General features: G+C 43.1%; 2 long non-coding RNA genes across 2 annotated transcripts in view; one reads left to right on the top strand and one right to left on the bottom strand.

Moving 5' to 3' along the window:
• The window catches only part of LOC142160338 (uncharacterized), a 480,167-nt gene that overhangs the window by 314,836 nt on the left and 140,943 nt on the right, over positions 1–24,388 (bottom strand). The gene's annotated exons all lie outside the window — the stretch shown is intronic.
• Positions 300–1,727, top strand: LOC142160336 (uncharacterized). Its single transcript, XR_012693164.1, has 2 exons — positions 300–1,533; positions 1,599–1,727. It is a non-coding gene; the product is annotated as an uncharacterized LOC142160336 (long non-coding RNA).

Raw genomic sequence — 24,388 nt, 5'->3', positions numbered from 1 at the left:
ATTTCAGTCTCCTGGACAAAACCATGATACATTGCAAGGGGTGCAAATGAGTGGTTTGTTTTGCACATAAGTTAAATACTGCCTGTTTTTTCATGTAGCACACAAATACTTGATAGCTTATTTGTACACTGAAATTTAAAGTTGATATGTGTGTGCTACATGAAAAAAACAGGCAGTATTTAACTTATGTGCAAAACAAACCACTCATTTGCACCCCTTGCAATGTAACATGGTTTTGTCCAGGAGACTGAAATAAGGATCCTCTTCATTTAAGATCCTTAATGAATCAGGCCCATATAGAGCAGATTCAATTCGAACAACACGGGCCGCGCACTATTACTGTTACTATGGTAATAGCTGCGCACTATTACCATTACTACAGTAATTTGTCCGCTGATTTTTGCTGGCATCTCTGTGACCCACAAGCTAAAACCTTAGTAATTACCGTAGTAACAGTAATAATGTGGGGCCCATGTTGTTCTAAAGAACAACGCAGGGAATTCAATCTGCCCCATAGAGCTCCATGGAAACTCTACTGAATTTTCAGGTTTTGGATTGAGTTCCATAACTTATACGATATCACAGAATATTACCAGGGGTTCAGAGTTATTCTTAAAGCTAGTTACTCTGACTCTCATGCACTTTATTTTCACTGTCTTTATTATTTTTATAAACACTAACTATATTTGTTTGATATAGGTGTGCTTTTATGACCATCAGTGTGAAAGTAACAACAGATTTGCATGTTTAATTATTGTATTTCCTGTAGGATATGATGCTGAAAATCGTTAATAGCACCGGGCTTCTCTTGCATGCTCCCATTCCCATTTTTTGCTATTGTGATTACAATCACACACAACTTCAGGACAATATAACAAATAAACTATATTAATATAATGTTCAATTTCGTTTTTTTCTCCTTTTCCTGAAATGAATATGTTGCAGTGCTAAGGCGTGACACAGTGAAGAATAAGATAAATTGTATTTAAAAGAATGCAGCAGTCAGTGTCAGAAATGACAAGCTTAGTAGATTGGAAGAAAAAATCATTGTCCTATTGTCTACTAACCCACAACAATGTTCTTTCAAACTGCACTGAAATGACACGCTACACTTTGTAAACATTCTGCGAACACTTAATGATGTCCTTAAACACTGTACTGATATGCATTGTACACTCATCATACAATGTACTAAACCCACAATTTTCCTACACACTACACATCTTTCTTCTGTCCTATATGAAGTGACCGATTGGCCACAGACTGTTCTATTGGTAATGAATATTTATTTTTTATATTACTTATGTTTTTATAGTAGGTCTCATATATTTATGCACTCCAAAGAAAATTCCCCTTCACTCCAACCGCCCCCATCCTCTCCAGACCCCCTCCTCTCCAGCACTCCCTCCTGTCCTCTCCTGCCCCCTCTTCTCACCAGCCACTGAAGTAATTTAATTACTTTACTGTTCCTGAGCTTCCCTTCTTCCTTCTATATCTTCCGTGCCAGCTCCTCTCGTCTCCTCTATAAGGACAGTGTCTTGATGTCATTTTTGCACATAAGAATGCTGCAGTGAGCAGGGACCTGGCACCTTCCTCAGTGCAGCAGCTCTCTGTTAATGGACAAATACCACCCGCACCGCCCTAGTACCGGCTCTAGTAGGGGCTATTAATGCAATGTGGCTCTCTGTATTAAATGTGGGGGGTAATATAAATCATGTTGAGACTCATTGGTGGAAGCAGGCCTATTTATTAAACATGAATGCCATTGAATTAATGTTGGGACTGGTTGAGGGGAAGGAGGCCTAATCACTAAACTTGGGCAATATTTATTTAATATAGAGCTGGTCAGGGGAAAGGATGCCTCTTTAGTAAAAATTAATGCAATTGATGTATTGCCAGGGATGGTTCGAGGGAGGGAAGGCCAATTAATAAGCATGTGTGCTTTTGATTTAATATCAGGGCTGGTTGGGGGGAAGAGATGTGTAATTATTAAATGTGGATGTTATTTATTTAATGTTTGAAAGAGGGGGGTTCTAACATACTAGTATCCAGACATGCAGCAAATGAGCATAAGATATCATGAGCAGCTGGTAGCGAAAGCTGTACAAAGAGCTTGGAGAGAAATTGTCTGCCGATTATCCCCAATCTGGTAAGACAGTGCCAATACTGGGGATCTGCCCCACTCAGTCAGAACTAGAGATGCTCACTGACCCCCGTGTTTTGTTTTTTGTTTTGGTTTTGGATCTGGATTACCGTTGTGTTTTGGTTTTGGTTTTGCCAAACCGTCATTGCTTGTTTTAGTTTTGGTTTTGTTTGTTTTTGTTTTGCTATTTTGTCTAAATATCAATGTTTTTGGGCCTAAAATAACCAAATTTAGTGCTCCACCTGTTTCTTGGATAAGTAATGTAATTGTAAAGCTAATAAATTATCCAAAAAACAGTTTAATTGCTGGTAGGCCTTCATTAATTCGACACACAAACCAGATTGTCTTCCTCTCCATCTATGAATATTGGCAATGCAGCCATCGTCTTTGGATGTATATTACACCCTACACTTATACTTAAATATGTAAAGAAATGGACATAGGCACTTTGGTTTCTGTCTCTCTAGGCCCCCCTCCAGTTGTATAAAATACCAAAAAAATTCAGCAGTTATAGACTCTACAATATTAATTGAAATGGAGAAAGCCAGTTTGGTTTCTGTCTCTCTAGGCCTCACTCCACTTGTATAAAATACCAAAAAAATTCAGCCGTTATAGACTGTACAATATTAAGAGAAATGGACAAAGACAGTTTGGGGTCACTCTGTGTATGACACACTACCCTTAAGGAGAAATTGCCCAAACAGCAGCCTTTCAAGACAATACGTGATATGGAAATGCCCCAAGTCCCTTTCCTCTTTGGGGGTAGATTGCACCCTACACTTACATAGAAAGTTTTAAAAAGATGTTATCGTCATCATCTTCAGCTTCATCATCACCCTCATCAGTGTGTACGTCATCATCACTGACTATCAATTCATCGCCGCTTGAATCCGCCATTAGAGAACAGTCAGTGCTTGGATGTCTTGGATGGTGAAGGCCTTCCTCGTGGAAGATGTAGTTCATTTTTATAAACATCATTTTCTCCACATTTTTGGGAAGTAACCTGCTATGGCGATCACTGACTAAGTTCCCTGCTGTGATTAACACTCATTCAGAGTACACACTGGAGGGTGGGCAGCTTAAGTATTGCAAAGCAAGTTTGTACATGGGTTTCCAAATGGCCTGCTTTTCTTCCCAGTAAGGAAAGGGACTGTCTGACATTTCCATATCAACTACCTCTTGAAAGTAATTCTCCAAAATCCTTTGCATGTTAATACTCATATTGGATGGAGTTATAAGCAAGGTCACACATTATTTTGAAAAATTCTTCAAACCAGCCCAGATGTTAAACTGTTCTGTTCTGCCCTCTGCATCCTCCCTGCTTTTTTTGGAAAATTAAATTTTTTACGAGCAGCAGCTGCTTGAGAAACTGAAGGAGGACACGTCGTCAAGCCAAGGCCCAGTTCAGCGGACAACTTGCTGAGCAATAGCTCCTTGCAAAAGCTCACATCTCGTTCATTTTGAAGAAAAGACTCAATGTAGGTCTTAAACCTTGGATCAAGCACAGTGGCCAAAACATACTGATCCGAGCTCAAGATCTTAATAACTCGAGAATCATTGTGAAGCGAATTAAGTACTTGATCGACAAGGCCAACATACTTTGCGGAATTGCTTGCTTTCATCTCCTCTCTCAGTTTCTCAAGCTGCTTTTCCAATAGTCTAATTAAAAGAATGACTTGGCTCAAACTAACAGAATCTGCACTCACTTCACACGTCACAACTTCAAATGGTTTCAGCACCTTGCACAGCACTGAAAGGATTCCCCACTGTGCAAGAGTGAAATACATGCCCCCTCCTTTCCCAATGTCATAGCTTGTGCAATACGCTTGGATGGCTTTGCGCTGTTCCTCCATCCTCTGAAGCATGTACAGGGTGGAATTCCACCTAGTTACCACCTCCTGCTTAAGTTGGAGACAGGGCAAGTTAAACTGCTCTTGGAGCTGCTGCAATCTCCTACATGCTGTGGCTGAATGCCTGAAATGGCCTGAAATCTTACGGGCCACTGAAAGCATCTCCTGCACCTCACGGTTAGTTCGTAGGAAGCTCTGCACCACCAAGTTGATGTTGTGAGCAAAACAGGGAATGTGCTGGAAATCACCCAGCTGTAATGCTCGCACTATATTGTTGGCGTTATCAGAAATTACATATCCTGGGGAGAGTCCAAGTGGTATAAGCCATGCATCAATCACATCTCTTAGTTTGCGTAACAAATTGTCAGCTGTATGCCTGTTAGTGAAGCCGGTGATACAAAGAGTGGCCTGCCTGTGACAAATGTTACGTAGTGGTGTACATGCTGCTGCTGTTCCTGCTGGTGAAGGTGAATGACCAACCCAGTGGGCTGTGACAGTCATAGTCTTTGGTTTGCCCACTTCCACTTGTCCACATATCTGTGGTTAAGTGGACAGTGGGCAGAATGGCATTTTTCAGCGCAATCTCTACATTTGTGCACACTTTTTGGTATAGTTGTGGAATAGTTTTACGGGAAAAATGGTGTTGCGATGGAATTCTGTAACGCGGACACAAAACCACAATTAACTGTGAAAAACAAGCTATGTTTATTGTGGATATTGGACGCAGATCTAACACTAACATGGCAGCCATGGCGTCTGTGATTTGCTTGGGGACTGGGTGACTGCTGTCATATTTGCTTCCCCTAGCAAATGATTGTTTCACAGTTAATTGTTGAAATGTAGGACTGCTCTTTTTCTTGACCTTCCTCTGGGCTGACGATTCACCCCCAGCAGCAGCAACAGCAGCAGCAGCGGGACTAACGCTTTCTTCAGATGAATCAATAATAGTGCAGGAGTCATTCAGCCTTAATAAGTGGGATGCAGGGCTAACTCCGAGTGCTACTGAGGATATTGCTGAGGATGGTGTGGTGGGTGTATTTTGTAGCCGTCGGGAAGTCGGTGAGCGGAGGGTCCTAGCTGATGATGGAGTGCTTGTAATTTTTTTGGAAGAACTTTCAGCTTTTCCCAACACTTTGCCATGAACTCTCATCAAATGGCGTAACATAGACGAGGTTCCAAGATGGTTAAGGTCCCTCCCTCGACTGACTGTGGTTTGACATACACTACAAATGGCTATACAGTTATTGTCTGGATTGGGGTAGAAATAATTCCACACATAAGAAGGATTTTATGGTTTTATGGCCTGGCATGACAATGGCCTTTTTCTTGTTACATGCCAGAACTGCTGACACTGGTGCAGGACTGACACAAACAACCTCATCCTCATCAACATCCTCATTAGCACCCTCGTCACCTCCACAAATCTCCCCCTCATCCTCTTCTAATTCCAAAGTGGCATCCTCCAGTTGTGTATCACCGGCTACACTAGGGCTATTCAGGCACACATCAGCAGAACTGCTGAAAGGGTCCCTCTTTATGGATACACTAACAGAATGCTCACGATTAGACATCCCACTGTTGGATGGACTCTCCACAGGGATTGGTGTCATTTGTGATTCAGAGCAAACATTATCCTCTAATGCCTTACTGTTATCTTGCAGCTCGGCTTTGACGCGTAACAGTAGTTGTGCACCACTTGTAGGCTCGGTAACATTTTTTGATCTGTAACTAATAGACAAAGGTGAAGGCCTCATTCTCTCTTTTCCACTGCGTGTATAGAATGGCATGGTGCAATTTTTTTTTTATCGGCGCTTAACTTTTCCTCAGTTACACTTCTTTTGCGCTTCAAAAAGGTAAATTTTTTTGGGGTGTGTGTTTTTTTGACTGATTTCAAAAGACTGTGTAGTTTGACATCGCCTTTCCCAGATGACGTACTGGGAACACTACCATCAGGACTGGTGACAGAACCTGGTTGCTGATTCTGCTCATATGTGGACTGCTTTGAATCCATTATGAGCCCAACGCATTTGTAGCGCTACAAATTGTTTTAAATACTGCTGACAAATATGACTTTTGACAGCCACAAAAAGTAATGCAAAAGAATGGGTGACACCCCAAAAGCACTTGGGAGTGCTAAAAATTATTTTTCAGACTGCTGACAAACAGGACTTTTGACAGCCAGAAATATTAATGCAAAATAATGGGGGACACCCCAAAAGCACTTGGGAGTGCTAAAAATTATTTTTCAGACTGCTGACAAACAGGACTTTTGACAGCCAGAGATATTAATGCAAAAGAATGGGGGACACCCCAAAAGCACTTGTAGTTCCAAATATTGAAAAAAAAGACTCCTCTATCCTCCTCTCTTCTCTATCAATTGTTATCAGAATTGTAATCAGAATTGTTATCAGAATTGTAATCAGAATTGTTATCAGAATTGTTATCAGAATTGGATGAAGAATAAGGTATATTCTCTGTCCCTGCTCTAATCAGCCTGTGACTACACCCTGCTCTCTCCCTCTGTCAAATGGCGATGGATTGCTGTGGAGGCAGGTATTTAAAATTTTAAAATATCGCGAGAACCGAGCCCCGAGATCAGACAACGTCACGATGACGTTCAGCCTCGATTTTTAATGCAAGCGGGCGGGAGAGTACAGAGCCTGCTCGGCTCGGTACTCAGATAGGCAAAGTTCGAGCAGGTTCGGTTCTCGGGGAACCGAGCCCGCCCATCTCTAGTCAGAACTATGTCCCTTTTCATGCTACTTTCCTCATGAAAAGGGAGTCACATATACCTAACAGTGAAACAGGCAGCATTTGTTGAGAGGTTTGAAGGGGAAGTGAAATGTTGGACAGTTGCCTAGCTCTATCTAGAGTTATAACTACGGTCCTTTAAGCTGATCACATCCACTAATACAGAGCAGCGGAGTATACATGGCCCTGCCGTGTGTCGACTTGACCCGCCTACCTACAATCTGGCCTTACAGAATATTTTCCAGGAATAAAACAAGAAACTCTTGTGCTGATTGTCTTTTTGTGCAGAAGGTGGTATAAAGCTATATGTTCTGGAAGTAACAGAATGTACACTACGCTACAGTAATATCACTCTAGCCATACCCAACCATATCCAATCTTGGAAGCTAAGCTGAGTGAGTTAGGCTAGTATCAGGGTGGGGGACCGCCTGAGAACCCCTGGAACTGTAGGTGATAAGTCCAAGCTTTGATCAAAGGGTGCACGTGTCATTTTGATATATTTTTGTTAAACATCCATTTGTCAAATCATGCTGCCAAACCCTCATCTGGTATGGTCTAATAATTATAATGATTGAGTAACCAAGTGTATTTCCCTGTAAAATTTTCAGTAGTGTGGGAAACAGAGCCCCTAGACCATTTACTATGCTAGTTACATTGTTTTCTAAAAGTCGGCAATCTATATAGACTTCTGCCATTCAATTCTCAAAAATTACACTACAAACACCAAAAGCATAGCTTTCACAATTCAAAAGAGACTAACTCTAGTTGCCAATAGGTCCAGTTTTAGGTCCTTGATGTATAATTTATGGATTAAGAGCTGGAATAATATCCCTATATCTATAGATTCCTGTGGGGCCATAGAGCTGTGATGCTGGAGGGTCCTCCAGTCCTTGATGGTCCATCAGGGGGCTGGATGATGAGGGGGCCAAGGGCTCCCTGAGAGTGAAACCTGCCAGCAGGTGCAGCTCGTGGGTGCCGAAGGGGACTTGCAGCAGTGCCTCCTGAATTCAACTGAATCCAGGAGACGCAGAGCATACTGGGTAACCCAGCAAGATGAAAATCATACTAGAACTCATGAGAGCTCCAGGAGAGGCAGACCATGGGCTGCTCCGCTGGAGTCTTGTCACTTGCCCTCTGGTAATATTTTCAGCCAGAAGAGAGAAACAGACCCTGAGACAGGGTCTCTGGAAGTAATTCAGGGTGGGAGATTTAAAGATAAGTCTCCTGCCCTAGACTTACTAGCACCAGGGGTGGAGAGGAGGCTGAGCTCCCCTCTCCCAGGCAGTTTGTGGAAAGGGGGAAGGGAATACATTCCCACTTCCTGCCACTGGCAGCAATGTTAAAATTGTGAAACCCCTCCATGCTAATTTATATGTAGACTGCTTGAATCAGTGTCATTTGATTAATGGGGCAGGAGGCTGGATTACCTCCTGTCAGTTATGTCCTTTAAACTTATAAAAAGAGCCCTTTTCACCAATAAAAATCACTTCTTCAAGATCCTGCTTGGATGCCTACTTACCCGCTATAATAATAACCTGTGATCTACAGATTAGACCACTCTAATCTGATATCCGGCTGTTTAGAGGTTTGGGACTCATTTAGCATTTAGCAACAGCGCTCTGCCCACTACTCTGCAGCTCTGTCCATTTTGAGAGTCCAGGGGGAGCCATCCACAGCAACCCTGTGTTGAAGAGAGAGGTCTGGAGTACCAGTCCAGGTGCCCAGCAAAGGTGTGCACTAGCGTAGCTATAGCGTTTATAACGGACACATTTAGGACAAAAAAAGTGGACATGTCATCGCAGGCCCAACCAGTCCCCAGCAAAACGACAGGGTAGCATAGGAGGTCCATCCTGTCACACCCTTCCATTCCTTTTACTATCTGGCTCTCCTAAATTGTCCTACAAAAAAAACCAAAAAGAAAACTTAAGCTGCTTTTGATCTTTTGAAAAAAAATAACATAATACAAAAAAATAATAGTTGTGATCAGTTTTCAAAAATTTCATTCCCAATACCATTTCTGCTAGAACTCACTGTCTAAACGTCTTAGTTCAGCCTCATGAACTAAAATAGTAATCATCATCATCAGCTATTTATATAGCGCCACTAATTCTGCAGCGTTGTACAGAGAACTCATTCACATCAGTCCCTGCCCCATTATAGTTACAGTCTAAATTCCCTAACATACACACACACACACACACACACACACACACACATACTTGTTTTTACTGCAACGTGAGGGCCCACGTCTGGAACATGGCGCATAAGGACATCCCTTTACTAATGCCCTGTCAACAAAACAATCATATGGGTATGAGTAGGAGCTGTTTGTCACCAGAGTTACCACTTGAGATTTACACTTTGACTTTGCTTAAAGTACTGACATGGACTGCATGGTGGAAAAAGTGTCTTGTATTTTGACCATTTTGGAGACATCCACATTCCCGCATACATAAATAAATAACAACGGTGGGGAAAGGTTTATATATTTTGGCCGTCTGAGGAAATCCGCAAGCCCCTATACACCGACACCTAGCCCTGGAGGTTACAGCCCTGTTCAACCACTGCATATGATTTCAACAAGTTTGATCCCTCTTTAAAGCCGTTATGTGGTTCTTTATGTAGAATTTCACCCCGACCAGTTCTGATCTTTCAGTATGGATGGTTCAGCCATGAAGCACTCAACACACGCTTGCTGGGCACCCAGCATATTTGCATAAACTTAATCCCATGCTTCTCCACAACTTTGATCTCCTATCAGTTCCAGGATTTTCTCTGCACTTCTCTACAACCTGAATTGAAGTAGAGTGGTCCATTACGACTCTGCGAATACAGAGAATGTGAAGTGTTTTTGCCTAACGAAACTGTGTGCTACACCTACCTGTGGAAGCCTTGGCTGGGCACTAGTCCCGTGTTGCTGGGTTCCTACACCGCATCTCTTCTGACGTGGAAGTGTTGACCGAACGCTTGACCACTTGTCCCTCTGTCACAGAGGATTGCTCATCATCTGACTTGTTGTTCAATAACTGCACTGGTTTTAAAGAGAATCAGATATGTAAATGACCAATGTAAAAGTAAAAAGCATACATCAGACACAAGATTTTCAAATTCCCTTCTGGATAATTGCGCATGTCGTCCAAATTCGGTCAGTCTGCCACTCTCGTGAGTCAATAACAGTTGGCTGATCTTGGCAAGTTGGAGTGTACCTTCTGGGAGGTGGTAATACTGCTAGTACACCCTCATGTCGAGCCCAAGGAAGTCCGCCAACTGATCGAGTTCTGTGTTGTTTAGGTGGAGGACCTTTGAGAGAGTGGCAACATGCTTTCAAAGCTTCATGGAAGACCGCATGTGGGGTTGTTTGGCACCACACTCTCGGGCAAACAGTTGTATACAATCGGAGCCTCTGAAGTGTGACATCTGTTTGTCTAGAAGTTTGTATGGGACCAGAACGCCATGTCCTGTCCTCAGCATTTTGTGCAAAGGTGCCCCTATTGCAAAGATGTGCCAAATGCATGCACCTTTCTTTTGAGCGCATAGGAATTTCATGGCCCAGGCTACTTCAGTCTCATTGCGGTGAACATGCTCCATGTGCTGGGCTATTTTTGAGAAGGGCTTCTCACAGTATAGCTTTTTGTTATACGCCCTGCAGCCATTACTATTTTTGAATAGCATTTGGACAGACATCAGAACGTTTGTCCGACTCTCTGTGTTTAAAACACCGCTTCCAGAAGGTCGCACATAGAACTTATCCTGGGTACCTGCACTTTGCTCCACTTGTGGGCAATGGGGCATCACCACTGGTTTCTCAAGGGATCTCCTCCAAAGTGTCAAGGGCATACTGATCTCCACTGCTCTCCGGGCTACAGTCAGAGCTACCGGTGGGCTCTGTCATGCTCTGCTTTACCTGCAGGGGCAGATGGGTGCAACCCTGTCTTGACCCATTTGGTGTATAAAGCCTTTGTATGGACGGTCTACCCTACTGGTGGAATGCGTACACGCACACACAAGCGCACGCCCTTCCACATTGGACACACTCACACTTTTGGTCAGACAAAAGTGACTCATGGAGACATGCCAGATTTTTAGGCCAAGCATATCAGCAAGGTCCCCTGTATTGATTAGCCTTGGGAAGCTTTGTGGGGACCTCAATTTTGTCCCCACCGTGTTGATGTGTAAACAGGTTAATGTCCCCACAAGCATAGGAATGCAGGCACACATACACACACACACACACACACACACACACACACACACACACACACACACACACACCTAAGGTCAATTTGATATCAGTCAATTAATCTACTAGTATATATTTGGAGTATGAGAGCAAACCCATGCAAACACAGGGAGAATATACAAACTTCACACAGATAAGGCCATGATTAGGAATCAAACTCATGACCCCAGTGCTGTGAGGCAGAAGGTCTAATCACTAAGCCACCGTGCTGCCGTGGTGTCGATACAAGTACATGTTTTATATTTTTTAACTAAAAACATTTTAGATGATTTTCTGAAGTATTAGCAACATTAGTATATGCATAATTGATACCAATATTAACTTGGCAAAGCATCATAGCAGAAACAAGGAACAATTTACTATAGAAAAAAGTGCAACAAAATCATCAGCTAGATAAGGAGGTGTGGAGTCTTCATTTTGTATATTTAACTAAAATAAAACACTTTAAGGTTGCTTCATACACAGAGCTTTCTGCCTTTCTATGAAATTTTGTATGAACATAGGTGACTGTCATTCGTAAAAAATGACACCTCTTGCTACCACTTATCTTCCAGTATGCAAAAACAATCATTCTCTTGGTAATTGTTCATGGTTGCACTATTATATATTATATAAATACTTGATTGTTCTTGAAGGTACTGTTAAAGAAAATATTACTTTTTGTTTTTAAAGATTATAACAGAATTTCTTCCTGCTAGTGTAATCAAGAAATTACATTGATCTTGGTGTCTTTATATTGCATGCCAATTTCATGTAATTACCAGTATGATTGGCCTGCCAGGATTTTCATGTAACAATACGCTTCATGTAAAGCATTAACAGACAGTATACTACCACATAGAGTATCAAATGTATTTAGAGTTTGTGCTGTCAAAAGCCCACCCTGGATAAAAACTAATTCACTGGGTTCTCCACATATTACTGGGCTACAACATGATCTGTACTTTTTTGAGTAATGGAACAATTTAATAAATGTACAAATGAAAGGTGAATACAATAAGACTAGATTTTCAACTGATAAGGCCCTGGTCAAGAATTGAAACTCATGAACCCAGTGCAGTCAGGCAGAAGTGCTAACCACTAACCCCCCATGCTGCCCCAATTAAGTGACCTAAGATGGTCACATAGAGTGCCAACATTTTGTCTAAATTACTGAATGAATCCTTTTTTGTTGATAGACAATGGTGACAGGTCGGTGTACTTACTCATCTGAGTTAAATAGAGTGCACTCTGAGCCAGAGGCATAAATAGACATTTTTGGGCCATATAACAAAACTTTGTAAAGGTCCACATACCCGCTCAATAATGAAAAATTCTAATATACCCGAGGGGCTTTGAAAGGAAGGTGGGCCCCCTTTAGCTGTGGGTCACATGGCAGCTTCACACTCTGCTACTATGTAGTTATGCCTTTGCCCTCTGTGCTTCCTACCTTGCACCAATCTCCCAACATATCACTGACACAGATGAACAGCAGCTGGTAAAAGTAGCCATTTATATTACTTCCAACAGTAATATTATATTATAAATATTTTCATCAAATCCTACCGTCTTTGCTGAGCGCGTGCATCTACGTTGCACTGTAAAGGTCGAGTATTGTAAATTTTATTAGATAATATGACATGAACAAACTATGACTATTGCATCCATTTTATTGTTTTCTGTTCCTATATATAGTGCATTCTGTTCTGCTAAACAGATATGTTCTTTGTAATATGTGGAACATATATGGCACATATTATATTGCATATACATTGTATTGTGTGTGCTTGTACGTGTGTGTGTGTGTGTGTGCGTGTATATATATATATATATATATATATATATATATATATATATATAATATGTGTGAAGATACAGGGTTTATCTGGCCAAATGCTACCCACTTCACGCTGACTAGCCACCGACAGGTGCCTTACTATGCCGGTGAAGTCTACCCAGTACCTTCCAGGGTTCTCAGTCACTCAGGCAAACTCAGTTAGAAAGTAACACAGTAAATAAATGCCAGGCAGGTTTACAACATCATCTGTCCCTTACCCCACTAGCTTAAGGAGTTACAGTCACCTGTCTGTCCAGACTTGACGACCCATGGATCTCTCTCAGCTGCATATGTAGACTCTGGTAGAGAATGACAATTCAAAAAACAGACCTTGCACCTTCCATGAATGAAATCCCAGAATGAACACCACCTTCCCCCCCCCTGGAGTGGCTCCTTATATCTACAGTCAAATTTCCACAGTGCTTCCCCCTTCCTCAGCAAACCCCTGGGTCTCTCTCTATTTAAACATTGGTAGGTCCTGGATCAGGGGATTGTAGGAGGGAGTGAAGATGAGCTGTGTTTTCACAGAAGACCCCTGCTGGGATGCAGAAAAAATATCAGGACTAGTCCTATGGAGAACAATTGATACTAATTGGCTTCCCCCACCTCCAAAGATAGGGTAGCAGTCAGCCCCTCCTAAAAATAACTCCTAACACTACTTTGTGATGTCACAGGGTCCCCAGCTGTTCCATGCTTCCTGTAGAGGTAGTAGGGGGGAAAAATGAATGCAGCTCCTGCCCCCTCACCTGTGTCCTGCTGGACACCACCTGATCTTTACCCATAACCCATCTGGCTTCACTTTAAGGACAATGAATAGCAACCTCATTGCCACATCATCAATATACAATACACAATATACATATTTACAATGAACTACAATGTCCCCTTATCCGCATGTAATTAGACACTGCAGCGGTATTCTGTTTAGCTGGGGAACAAAAGCAAGGACTAAAAAAAGCACATGCTATAATTAAAGATGAGCATGAGCTTAAATGAGGCACCAGGGGGGGAAACAGTTGTTGTCCATGGAATGAAAAAGCCCCTCGTCATGCCTGGTCAGAAGACCAAAAAATCCACCTCTTCGGTCTGGAGTTATTTTTATCCCAATCCGGACAACAAAGGTATGGCCATATGTAGCTTATGTAAAGCTCAAATAAGCAGCGGTAAGGATCTTGGCCACCTAGGGACATCCTCCCTTATACATCACCTGAAGAACCATCGTAATTCAGTGTTTAGTTCAAGACCTGTGGCTAGGACCGTCAGCAATCCAGGGACACCTAAATCCCTTGGTCCTGTTGGATACACACCACCAACAACCTCCTCGTCAACTTCCTCCACGATCTCCATCAGATATAGTCCTGCAGGCCATGTCACCAACATGACTGAGTCCTCTTCAATCCGGGATTCATCCGAGGAATCCTGCAGCGGTACGCCTACTACTGCCACTGCTGCTGTTGCTGCTGGTAGTCGGTCATCTTCCCAGAGGGGAAGTCGTAAGAACGCTACGTCTTTCACAAAACAGTTGACCCTCCAACAGTCGTTTGCCATGAGCACAAAGTACGACAGTAGTCACCCTATTGCAAAGCGGATAACTGCGGCTGTAACTGCTATGTTGGTGTTAGACGTGCGTCCGGTGTCCGCCATCAGTGGAGTGGGATTTAGACGGTTGATGGAGGTATTGTGTCCCCGGTACCAAATCCCATCGAAATTCCACTTCACTAGGCAGGCGATACCCGGGATGTACAGAGAAGTACGAACAAGTGTCCTCAGTGCTCTGAAAAATGCGGTTGTACCCACTGTCCACTTAACCACGGACATGTGGACAAGTGGTTCAGGGCAAACGAAGGACTATATGACTGTGACAGCCCATTGGGTAGATGCATCGCCTTCCGCAGCAACAGCAGCAGCTGCATCAGTAGCAGCATCTCCACAACGGCTGCTCGTGTCAAGGCAGGCAACGTTGTGTATCACAGGTTTTAATAAGAGGCACAACGCTGAAAACCTCTTAGAGAAACTGAGGGAAATAATCTCGCAGTGGCTTACCCCACTTAGACTCTCCTGGGGATTTGTGGTGTCAGACAACGCCAGTAACATTGTGCGGGCATTACATATGGGCAATTTCCAGCACGTCCCATGTTTTGCCCACACCGTTAATTTGGTGGTGCAGCATTACCTCAAGAGTGACAGGGGTGTGCAGGAGATGCTTGCGGTGGCCCGCAAAATTGCTGGACACTTTCGGCATTCTGCCAGTGCTTACCGCAGACTCGATCAACATCAAAAAAGTCTGAACCTGCCCTGCCATCACCTCAAACAAGAGGTTGTGACGCGCTGGAACTCCACCCTCTATATGCTGCAGAGGATGGAGGAGCAGCAAAAGGCCATTCAAGCCTACACAGCCACCTACAACATAGGAAAAGGAGTGGGGATGCGCCTGAGTCAAGCGCAGTGGAGACTGATCTCCGTGTTGTGCAAGGTTCTGCAGCCGTTTGAACTTGCCACACGAGAAGTCAGTTCCGACACTGCCAGCTTGAGTCAGGTGATTCCCCTGATCAGGCTGTTGCAGAAGCAGCTGGAGAAAGTGAGGGAGGAGCTGTTAAAGCATTGCGAATCAACAAAGCATGTAGCTCTTGTGTGGATGAAGCCCTTCGTACGCTTTGCCAGGATCCAAGGGTGGTCACTCTTTTAAAGTCAGAGGAATACATTCTGGCCACCGTGCTGGATCCGTGGTTTAAAGCGTATGTTGTGTCTCTGTTTCCGGCGGACATAAGACTACAGCGGTGCAAAGACCTGCTGGTCAGGAGATTGTCCTCTGAAGAGGACCGTTACATGCCAACAGCTCCTCCTTCATTTTCTTCAACACCTGTGGCTGCGAGGCAAAAGCTCAGTTTTCCTAAAAGACCCGCTGGCGGGGATGCTGAGAACATCTGTTCCGGACTGAAAGACCTGCCAACCATTGCAGACATGTCTACTGTCGCCGCATTAAATGCTGTCACAATTGAAAAAATGGTGGAGGATTACTTTGCTGACACCATCCAAGTAGACATGTCAGACAGTCCTTATTTTTACTGGCAGGAAAAGAAGGCAGTTTGGAAGCCCCTGTACAAACTTGCTATATTTTACCTAAGTTGTCCCCCCTCCAGTGTGTACTCGGAAAGAGTTTTTAGTGCAGCGGGGAACCTGGTCAGTGAGCGGCGAAGGAGGTTGCTTCCGCAAAACGTTGAAAAAATGATGTTCATAAAAATAAATTATCAATTCCTCAATCAAGTACAGCACTGGCCTCCAGAGACTACAGAGGGACCTGTGGTTGGGAGTCCAGCGGGGACAAATTTGCTAATGTGTGAGGATGAGGAAGTACACACTGAAGGGGGCGAGGAAGCAGAGGATGAGGATGAGGACGATATCTTGCCTCAGTAGAGCCAGTTTAGTTTGTACAGGGAGAGATGAATAGCTTTTTTTGTGTGGGGGCCCAAACAAACCAATCATTTCAGCCACAGTTTTGTAGGTCCTGTTGCTGAAATGATTGGTTTGTTAAAGTGTGCATGTCCTATTTCAACAACATAAGGGCGGGTGGGAGGGCCCAAGGACAATTCCATCTTGCACCTCTTTTTTTTCTTTGCCAGCTCATTTTGTGGGGGTCCAAACAAACCAATCATTTCAGCCACAGTTTGGTAGGCCCTTTCGCTGAAATGATTGGTTTGTTAAAGTGCGTATGTCCTATTTCAACAACATCAGGGTGGGTGGGAGGGCCCAAGGACAATTCCATCTTCCAACTCTTTTTTTGGCATTATGTGCTCTTTGGGGCCTAGTTCTATCTCCATCAGAGATAGTCCTGCAGGCCATGTCACCGGCACAGCTATGTTGGTGTTAGACGTGCGTCCGGTGTCCGCCATCTGTGCAGTGGAATTTAGACAGTTGATGGAGGCATTGTGTCCCCGGTACCAAATCCCGTCGAGATTCCACTTTAATAGGCAGTCCAGAAATATTAGTATCAGAGAGTAAACTACGCTCACTGTTCCTGCAGTGCAGAAATATTAGTATCAGATATTAAACTACGTTCACTGTTCCTGCAGTGCAGAAATATTAGTATCAGATATTAAAGTACGTTCACTGTTCCTGCAGTGCAGAAATATTAGTATCAGATATTATACTACATTCACTGTTCCTGCAGTGCAGAAATTAGTATCAGATATTAAAGTACGTTCACTGTTCCTGCTACATAAAAAAAGCATGAACCTGCCCTGCCATCAACTAAAACAAGAGGTAGTGAAGCGCTTGAACTCTACCCTCTATATGCTGCAGAGGATGGAGGAGCAGCAAAAGGCCATTCAAGCCTACACAGCCACCTACGATGGGGCACGTGTTTGTGCCGCCCACTTGTGGCGCTTAGCTTAGTCATCCAGCTACCTCGGTGCAATCTTTTGGCCTAAAAACAAAATTGTGAGGTGTGAGGTGTTCAGAATAGACTGGAAATTAGTGGAAATGATTGTTATTGAATGTTATTGAGGTTAATAATAGCGTAGGAGTGGAAAAAATAAATAAAAATGGATTTTAGCACTTTTCATGTTTTTTTAAAAATAAATCAGAACCCAAAACCCTAAATCAGAACCAAAACCTTTCTTTGGGTGTTTTGGCAAAACAAATCAGAACCCAAAACCTCAAGCTAATCAGAACCCAAAACCCAAAACCCAAAACACTAAAAGTGGCCGGTGCACACCCCTAGCTATAATCTACATTTTGTGAGAAATGAGAAACAGGCTGGTTACGGTGTTATCAAACTTGTTTCGTCACATATAACTCCCCCACTTTTTTTTAGCTCTTGTTCCCAGTTGCTCACTTGCCCCAAGTAAACCTTTCTCCCCAAAGTCCAAAGTCTTTGGCCTGCTGTGGTTTCACCTAGGTCTGATGGTAAGGTGGACAGCAGTACACAGTACCTCAATCTCCCACCATGTTCCCATGGCTGCGGGCATATCATCCCACCCAGCTGGAGTAAGGCTTTATGCTGCCCTGTGTCAAAAGATGAGACAAAAATAAAACTGGGCCACTCTGGTGTACACATCCGTGGTAGGAGAGTTATAGTCCAACATCCCTTGGGTGCTTTGTCCACCCTTAAATGCCCAACTGCAAATAGTCCCTTGGCATGTTCTCCCTAACTCATATGCTCCCTACCTCACATATTCGAGTGATAACTGCCCAGGGGCCAGAAAACTTTGAGGCTCCTTGTCCTGTTCTTGCTCCCAAAGATCCAATCCCCCCTCCCCCAAACACACAAGGGAAAACTGGCCAGTCGCAGACAAACATGGGGGCTCCATTAATTCTTTGCTGCTGGGGAATCCTCTGTCCAGCTCCCATACCACTTGTGGGTGCCCCGTATGTATGTTGGAGAGCATCTCCCCTCCCCTGCTACCACATCCAACTGTTGCACTACTTCCCTCGCCTCTGGCGCATCGGGGTAGTGTGAATCCTCATTTGACCCAGACTTGTCCTCCTGGCAGCAAACCAGAGTGGATGATCCATTGCAGGCCTCTGGTATGGGGTTCTAGGTTGCCAAATTTGGAGTTGGAGAGCGATTCTTCAAAGATTGTGGGGCTGGTGAATCTTGCTGTGTTGGTGTCCTATCAGACACCCACTCAGTCAACATCTCATCTGCCAATTCTGCATAGGGAAAGGTGTAGGAGTAGTTTTCCCAGGGCCCCATGGTAGTGGCCCCAGACATGGCAATTACTTTATTCTCTCCAATTAATTCTGTCATACAGTCTGTAATCATGTTTCCTGATGGTAGGTATTTTCCATCCAAGTCACCAAATGGGAGGATTTCTCCTAATCCTTTCTGAGTAGTCAGAGGTACAACATCCTCACCAAGCAGTTCTTCTCCAGTCTCCCCCAAGTTAGTAGTTTGGGCAGCTGTGTATAATCCACTGGGATGGACCTCCCCCTGATTAACAGACTGAGCTACCCTTTTTTTTGGAATGTGACAAAAGATATTGTAATTGACATTTTTCAGTATTCATTCAATAACACTGATCCTGCCACATTTCAGTAAGTAAGTCCTTGTCGACATACCTCGCCCTCTGCTTCTTCAAAACTCTTTTGCAGATATTGCATTTGTTCCCAGAGAGGTATGTGGGGAACTAAAGTGATCATCCATTTCCTATAGACATTAAAGGCATTGATGGGATTCTCCTGATATTTTAAAAGATGTTTGAGGATATCCCTGTGCGTGCAGTACACCCTGGATCTGGCATTACACTAATAGCTCCTCCATACTCATTGTATCTAGTGGATCTGTAGAATCTGCTAATGGGACAGATTCTATTAGTACATTTGCAGGGGATACATCAAACATGTCCCTGTGCTGTAACAGTCCATTTTCGTCTTGATTGTACTGTTGATTATTGTTGTAATTGGATTCTCCCTTAGCCAGATTCTGCATAGTACAAATAACTTCATTTGTAAAATCATCCCATTCTGGATTATCCCGAAAATTCCAGGCATTTGCTTCCTCTTTCAACTTTAGGAACACATCCAACAGGTTCTCCAATTTCTCCTCTAGACTGGGTCCTTTCCACATAATAATCTTTGGGCACTCCTCATCACAATAATCCAAAATGTGCTGCATTGTGGTGGGGTGGTACAACACATTATTAAAGTAATTCTATCGTTTCCAAATAAGCATTGCATAGGCGATTGTACTGTATTGTGTTTCTAACGCACAAAGTGATTTATTTTAGCAGATGTAAATAGTCAACAATTCAATACATTATTATATTATGATACAGTACAGTACAGCCAATACCAAAAGATAAATAGATACCGCTGCTATCGCATGCGCTCGCTGCGCACCCACGGGACCCGGTGGACAGTATATCTGTTAGAATACTGCGGTCAGTGAAAACTGAGGACTGGGTGCACAGCTATGATCATATATACACAGTCAGTGTTACAGAGAACAATGCAAATGACGTGGCTTGCTTCTATAGGTCCAGACATCAGATGGGTCCAGGCTAAACAGGTCATAGGCTGATTCAATCTAAGGAATCCAAAGGTGGGGGTTGTCTCTCCAGGGGATGAGCTCCTTTCTTCCCGCCAATGCTCCAGTTACAATTAGCATTTCATAGCCAGCATCATACAAAGGTTTATTCCCTAACATCAATAACTAGAGTATGCAATATGCGATCTCTTCGGTGATGGAACCGGACAGCTGCTGATGAATAGGGTTTTAATATGATACTAGGCATGATACCTTTCCTATAACCTGAACCTTGAATATCACTGAAGTGTACATATAATCATTATATATATGTAGACTAATAATAAACCAAATACTATCTGCTCATAAATTACAGTGTAACGGAACCAATATGAATATGAATTATATAAATAACTAAATGTTGTAATGCGAGTCTGTCCGTGCATATTTTACAGTGCGATCGCACCATGCCATGTATTACATGGCGGACGGATGGACGGATCTGTGTTACATGTCGTACGGATCGCAATCGCACGGCAAAACAATATTAACCAATATACTTTCATTCATCCAATTATACGACTTTGACAACATCCATATCCCCATCCTGCAGACTCTGTCACAGTCCTTCATCTCAGTAAACCTTTCTCCTGGTTGCACTAGACTGCTTCACCCCATCCTTTGGGAACTTTTTCAACACTGGGCTGTGATCTGCTCTCTGGTTCACAGAGCTCACACCCATTTTACTTCCAGGGATCACCTCACTTTGATTTCCCCTCTTTGAGACACGGTTTCATCTTCCGCCCTACACTGGCAGGGTGCGCCTCCCCTTATCACATCGGCACTTAGGCGGCACTTCCCTTGCCTAAAGCCCACAATGCTTTTCGTGACACTTTCTACCTTAAAGCCTTTAGGAAAATATTCAGGATTATGTGGTAACTGGTTTTCAGTGCTAATTGCTTTGCAGAGCCCTGGAATATATCACAATACAGTTCCCCTGCAGCTCTACCCAGAGAGCATCCCACTGCTGCCACCAAAAATGTGAAGATACCGTGTTTACTCGGTCCCAATGCTACCCACTTCATGCTGGCTGGCCACACATGGGTGCCTCACTATGCCAGTGAAGTCTACCCAGTACCTTCTAGGGTTCTCAGTCACTCAGGCAAACACAGTTAGAAAGTAAAGCAATACATTTATTGTAATTAAAACAATCACTAGATTATTATGTACACACAGGCAAGTCTACCACATTATCTGTCTATTCCCACACTAGCTTAAGGAGTTACAGTCACCTGGCTGTCCAGACTTGACAACCCATGGATCTCTCTCAGCTGCATACGTAGACTCTGGTAAAGAGCGACAACTCATAAACCAGACCTTGCACATTCCATGAATGAAATCCCAGAATGAACACCACCTCCGCCCCTGGAGTGGCTCCTTATATCAAGGGTCAAATTTCCACAGTGCTTCCCCCTCCCTTGGCAAAACCCTGGGTCTCTCTCTCTTTAAACATTAGTAAGTCATAGATCAAGGGATTGGAGGGGGGAATGGAGATGAGTGGTGCTTCCACAGAAGACCCCTGCTGGGACGCAGACAAAACATCAGGACTAGTCCTATGGAGAACAATGGATACAAATTGGCTTCCTCCACCTCCAAAGATAGGGTAGCAGACAGCCCCTCCTAAAAATAACCTATGCTATTTTACCTGGGCTTAAGGCTTACCTGCACACAGCTTTTCCAAGCACTAACAGCCATAGGAGACCTGGGACTCACCTGACATAAGTTGGAAATAATTAATGTAAAGAATCAGGTGTATATATATATATATATATATATATATCATTATCATCACCATTTATTTATATAGCGCCACTAATTCTGCAGTGCTGCACAGAGAACTCATTCACATCAGTCCCTGCCCCATTGGGGCTTACAGTCTAAATTCCTTAACATACACACACACATGCAGACAGACAGACACACAGACTAGGGTCAATTTGTTAGCAGCCTATTAATCTATCAGTATGTTTTTGGAGTGTGGGAGGAAATCTGAGCACCCAGAGGAAACCCATGCAAACATGGTGAGAACATACAAACTCCTCACAAATAAGGCCATGGTCGGTAATTGAACTCATGACCCCAGTGATGTAAGGCAGAAGTGCCTACCACTAAGTCACCGTGCTGCCTATATATATATATATATATATATATATATATATTGTCAAAGTCGTATAATTGGATGAACGAAAGTATATTGGTTTAATATTGGTTTGCCGTGCGTATTGCGAAGCGTACGCCACGTGTTACACGCACACACTCACATTACAACAGTTAGTTATTTATATAATTTCATATTGCTTCTGTTACACTGTAATTCAGGAGCAGATAGTATTCGGTTTATTATTAGTCTATATATATATATATATGTATATATATATATATATATATATATATATATATATATATATAGTGATTATATATACATTGTAGTGTTGTTAAAGGTTTAGGTAATAGGAAAGGTGTCATGCCTGATATCATATTGAAGCCCTAATCATCAGCAGCTGTCTGGTGCAGTCGGCGAAGAGATCGCACATTGCATACTTTAGTTATTGATATTAGAGAGTAAACCTTTGTATGATACTGGCTATGAAAAGGAGCAGACCCCCTGGAGAGAAGACCCCCACCTTTGGATTCCTTAGATTGAATCAACCTATTACCTGTCTGGCCTGGACCCACCCAACGTCTGGACCTATAGAAACAATCTACGTCATCTCTATTGTTCACAATGAAACACTGACTGTATATATATTAGCTGCATCTCACTGGGGCCTCAGTCAACTCTGACACAATATTCTATACAGAATATTGTCCATCGGGTCCCGTGGGTGCGCATGCGATTGCTTTGGTATGTATTTATCTTTTGGTATTGGCTGTGCTGTACTGTACTTTATCATAATATAATAATGTATTGAATTGTTGACTATTTACATCTGCTAAAATAAATCACTTTGTGCTTTGGACACACATTCAATTGATTGGGCAATGCTTATTTTAAAACTATAGAATTACTTTAATAATTTGGGGGCTCGTGAGTTAGGAGTTATGTTACCGGCAGGTATGCAACGCTTACGATATTCGGTTCCTCAACAAAGGGTGGATTGACGGACGCGTCGCATAAAGCAGGAAAGAATGTAATGTGTTCAAGGCCTGTGGTTCACTGTGTGTTGCGAAACCGAATGTCCGTTGTTGCATAGACTGAAGGAACGCTAATTAGAATCTAGGGACAAGAAAGAAAAATGTTTCTTTTTATTGTCGTTTTATGGTTTAAAGTGTATTGCATTGCTGTGCGTATGTGTACTTCCTGCTGTGCGTACGCGAACTTCCGGTAGATTTGCCACGTGGTTGAACAATCGCTTTGATAGTTATTATATGCATAGTATAATTACTTGTGAAAGCCTCTGAGACATTATTACGGTTGTTGGGAACTTTCAATTTTCTGCGCAGAAAAGGTGTATAGTGTGCGATTTTGTAACGTAGATACACTGTTATTATTCATGGTACTCAGTTGCTGTCTGACGAGGCGGATTGCCCAACTGAAGGACGGTATACAGGGCAGGTATACCGAATGCGAAAATGAAGTTTTCGCAAAAGCGCTACCAATAGATCGCAAGGTTTGCTAATAATTAGTATTGGTAGGCAGTGCGATCCAATCGCACCGTTAGTGCGAATTGGTGAAGCTGCTAGGAGGAATTATACTGGAAAGGTAGGTTGATTGTATCAACTTGCGCTCCCAGCGATAATAAACTCAGCAGATTTTTGTGGTTGAGCCAGGGTATCAGGGAGCTGATAGCCCTTGGGGCCCACAGTGATATTTCTGTATTAGGGATCCTCGTCTGGTGCGAGCAAAGCGAGTGAACGAGGCTAAAGGAAATACGTTCACCGAGCATTATAGATCTCTAGCGGTGAGTATAGCAACAGAGTTGAAATTATTTGGTGGAAAGAACAGAGCATTGCGGTGTGTCTGTATTTCACATTTGGCCGGAAGGAACAGAGCATTGCGGTGTGTCTGTGTTCCGGGTAGAAAGTATATTGTTCAACATGGGTGCTAGGCATACGCTAGAGATTGCCAATTTACTGCCTAAGGAAGGTCTTATTGAGTCAGCGAGATTTCTCATGTGTGCAAAATATGGTGCATACGCAACTGTGTATTGTGACACGTGGGTCGAAATGACCAAAGATTGTGATAGGCCTTTCCCAACAACAGGGAGTTTTAATGCAGAGGTACTAAATACCGTAAAAGATAAAGTACGGTTGATTAAGTCAACGAAAGTGAGAAATGCACATAATCATTGTTTAAAATCGTGGCATATGGAAGGTAACACGTGGCAGAGCAGCGAACGCACAGCGGAAGTGAGTGTAAGGAAAAACACGTGTTCAGCGGAAGTAAGCGTACCGGAAACAAGCATTCCGGAAGTGTGCGTTGCAAAGCGTGGTGAACTGAGCGCAAACACGCCCCCGATAAATTTGGTTGGGGCGGGAAGTACAGCCAATACCAAAAATGTAAAAACTGTAACTAGTAAGTTGTATGTTGTTTTAAGTAATGTTAAAAGTAATGTTTCAG

The sequence above is a fragment of the Mixophyes fleayi genome, chromosome 6 (genome assembly GCF_038048845.1).
Source record: "Mixophyes fleayi isolate aMixFle1 chromosome 6, aMixFle1.hap1, whole genome shotgun sequence".
NCBI lineage: Eukaryota > Metazoa > Chordata > Amphibia > Anura > Limnodynastidae > Mixophyes > Mixophyes fleayi.
Note: the sequence above shows the minus strand (reverse complement) of the source record. Positions and strands in the feature narration are given on the sequence as shown.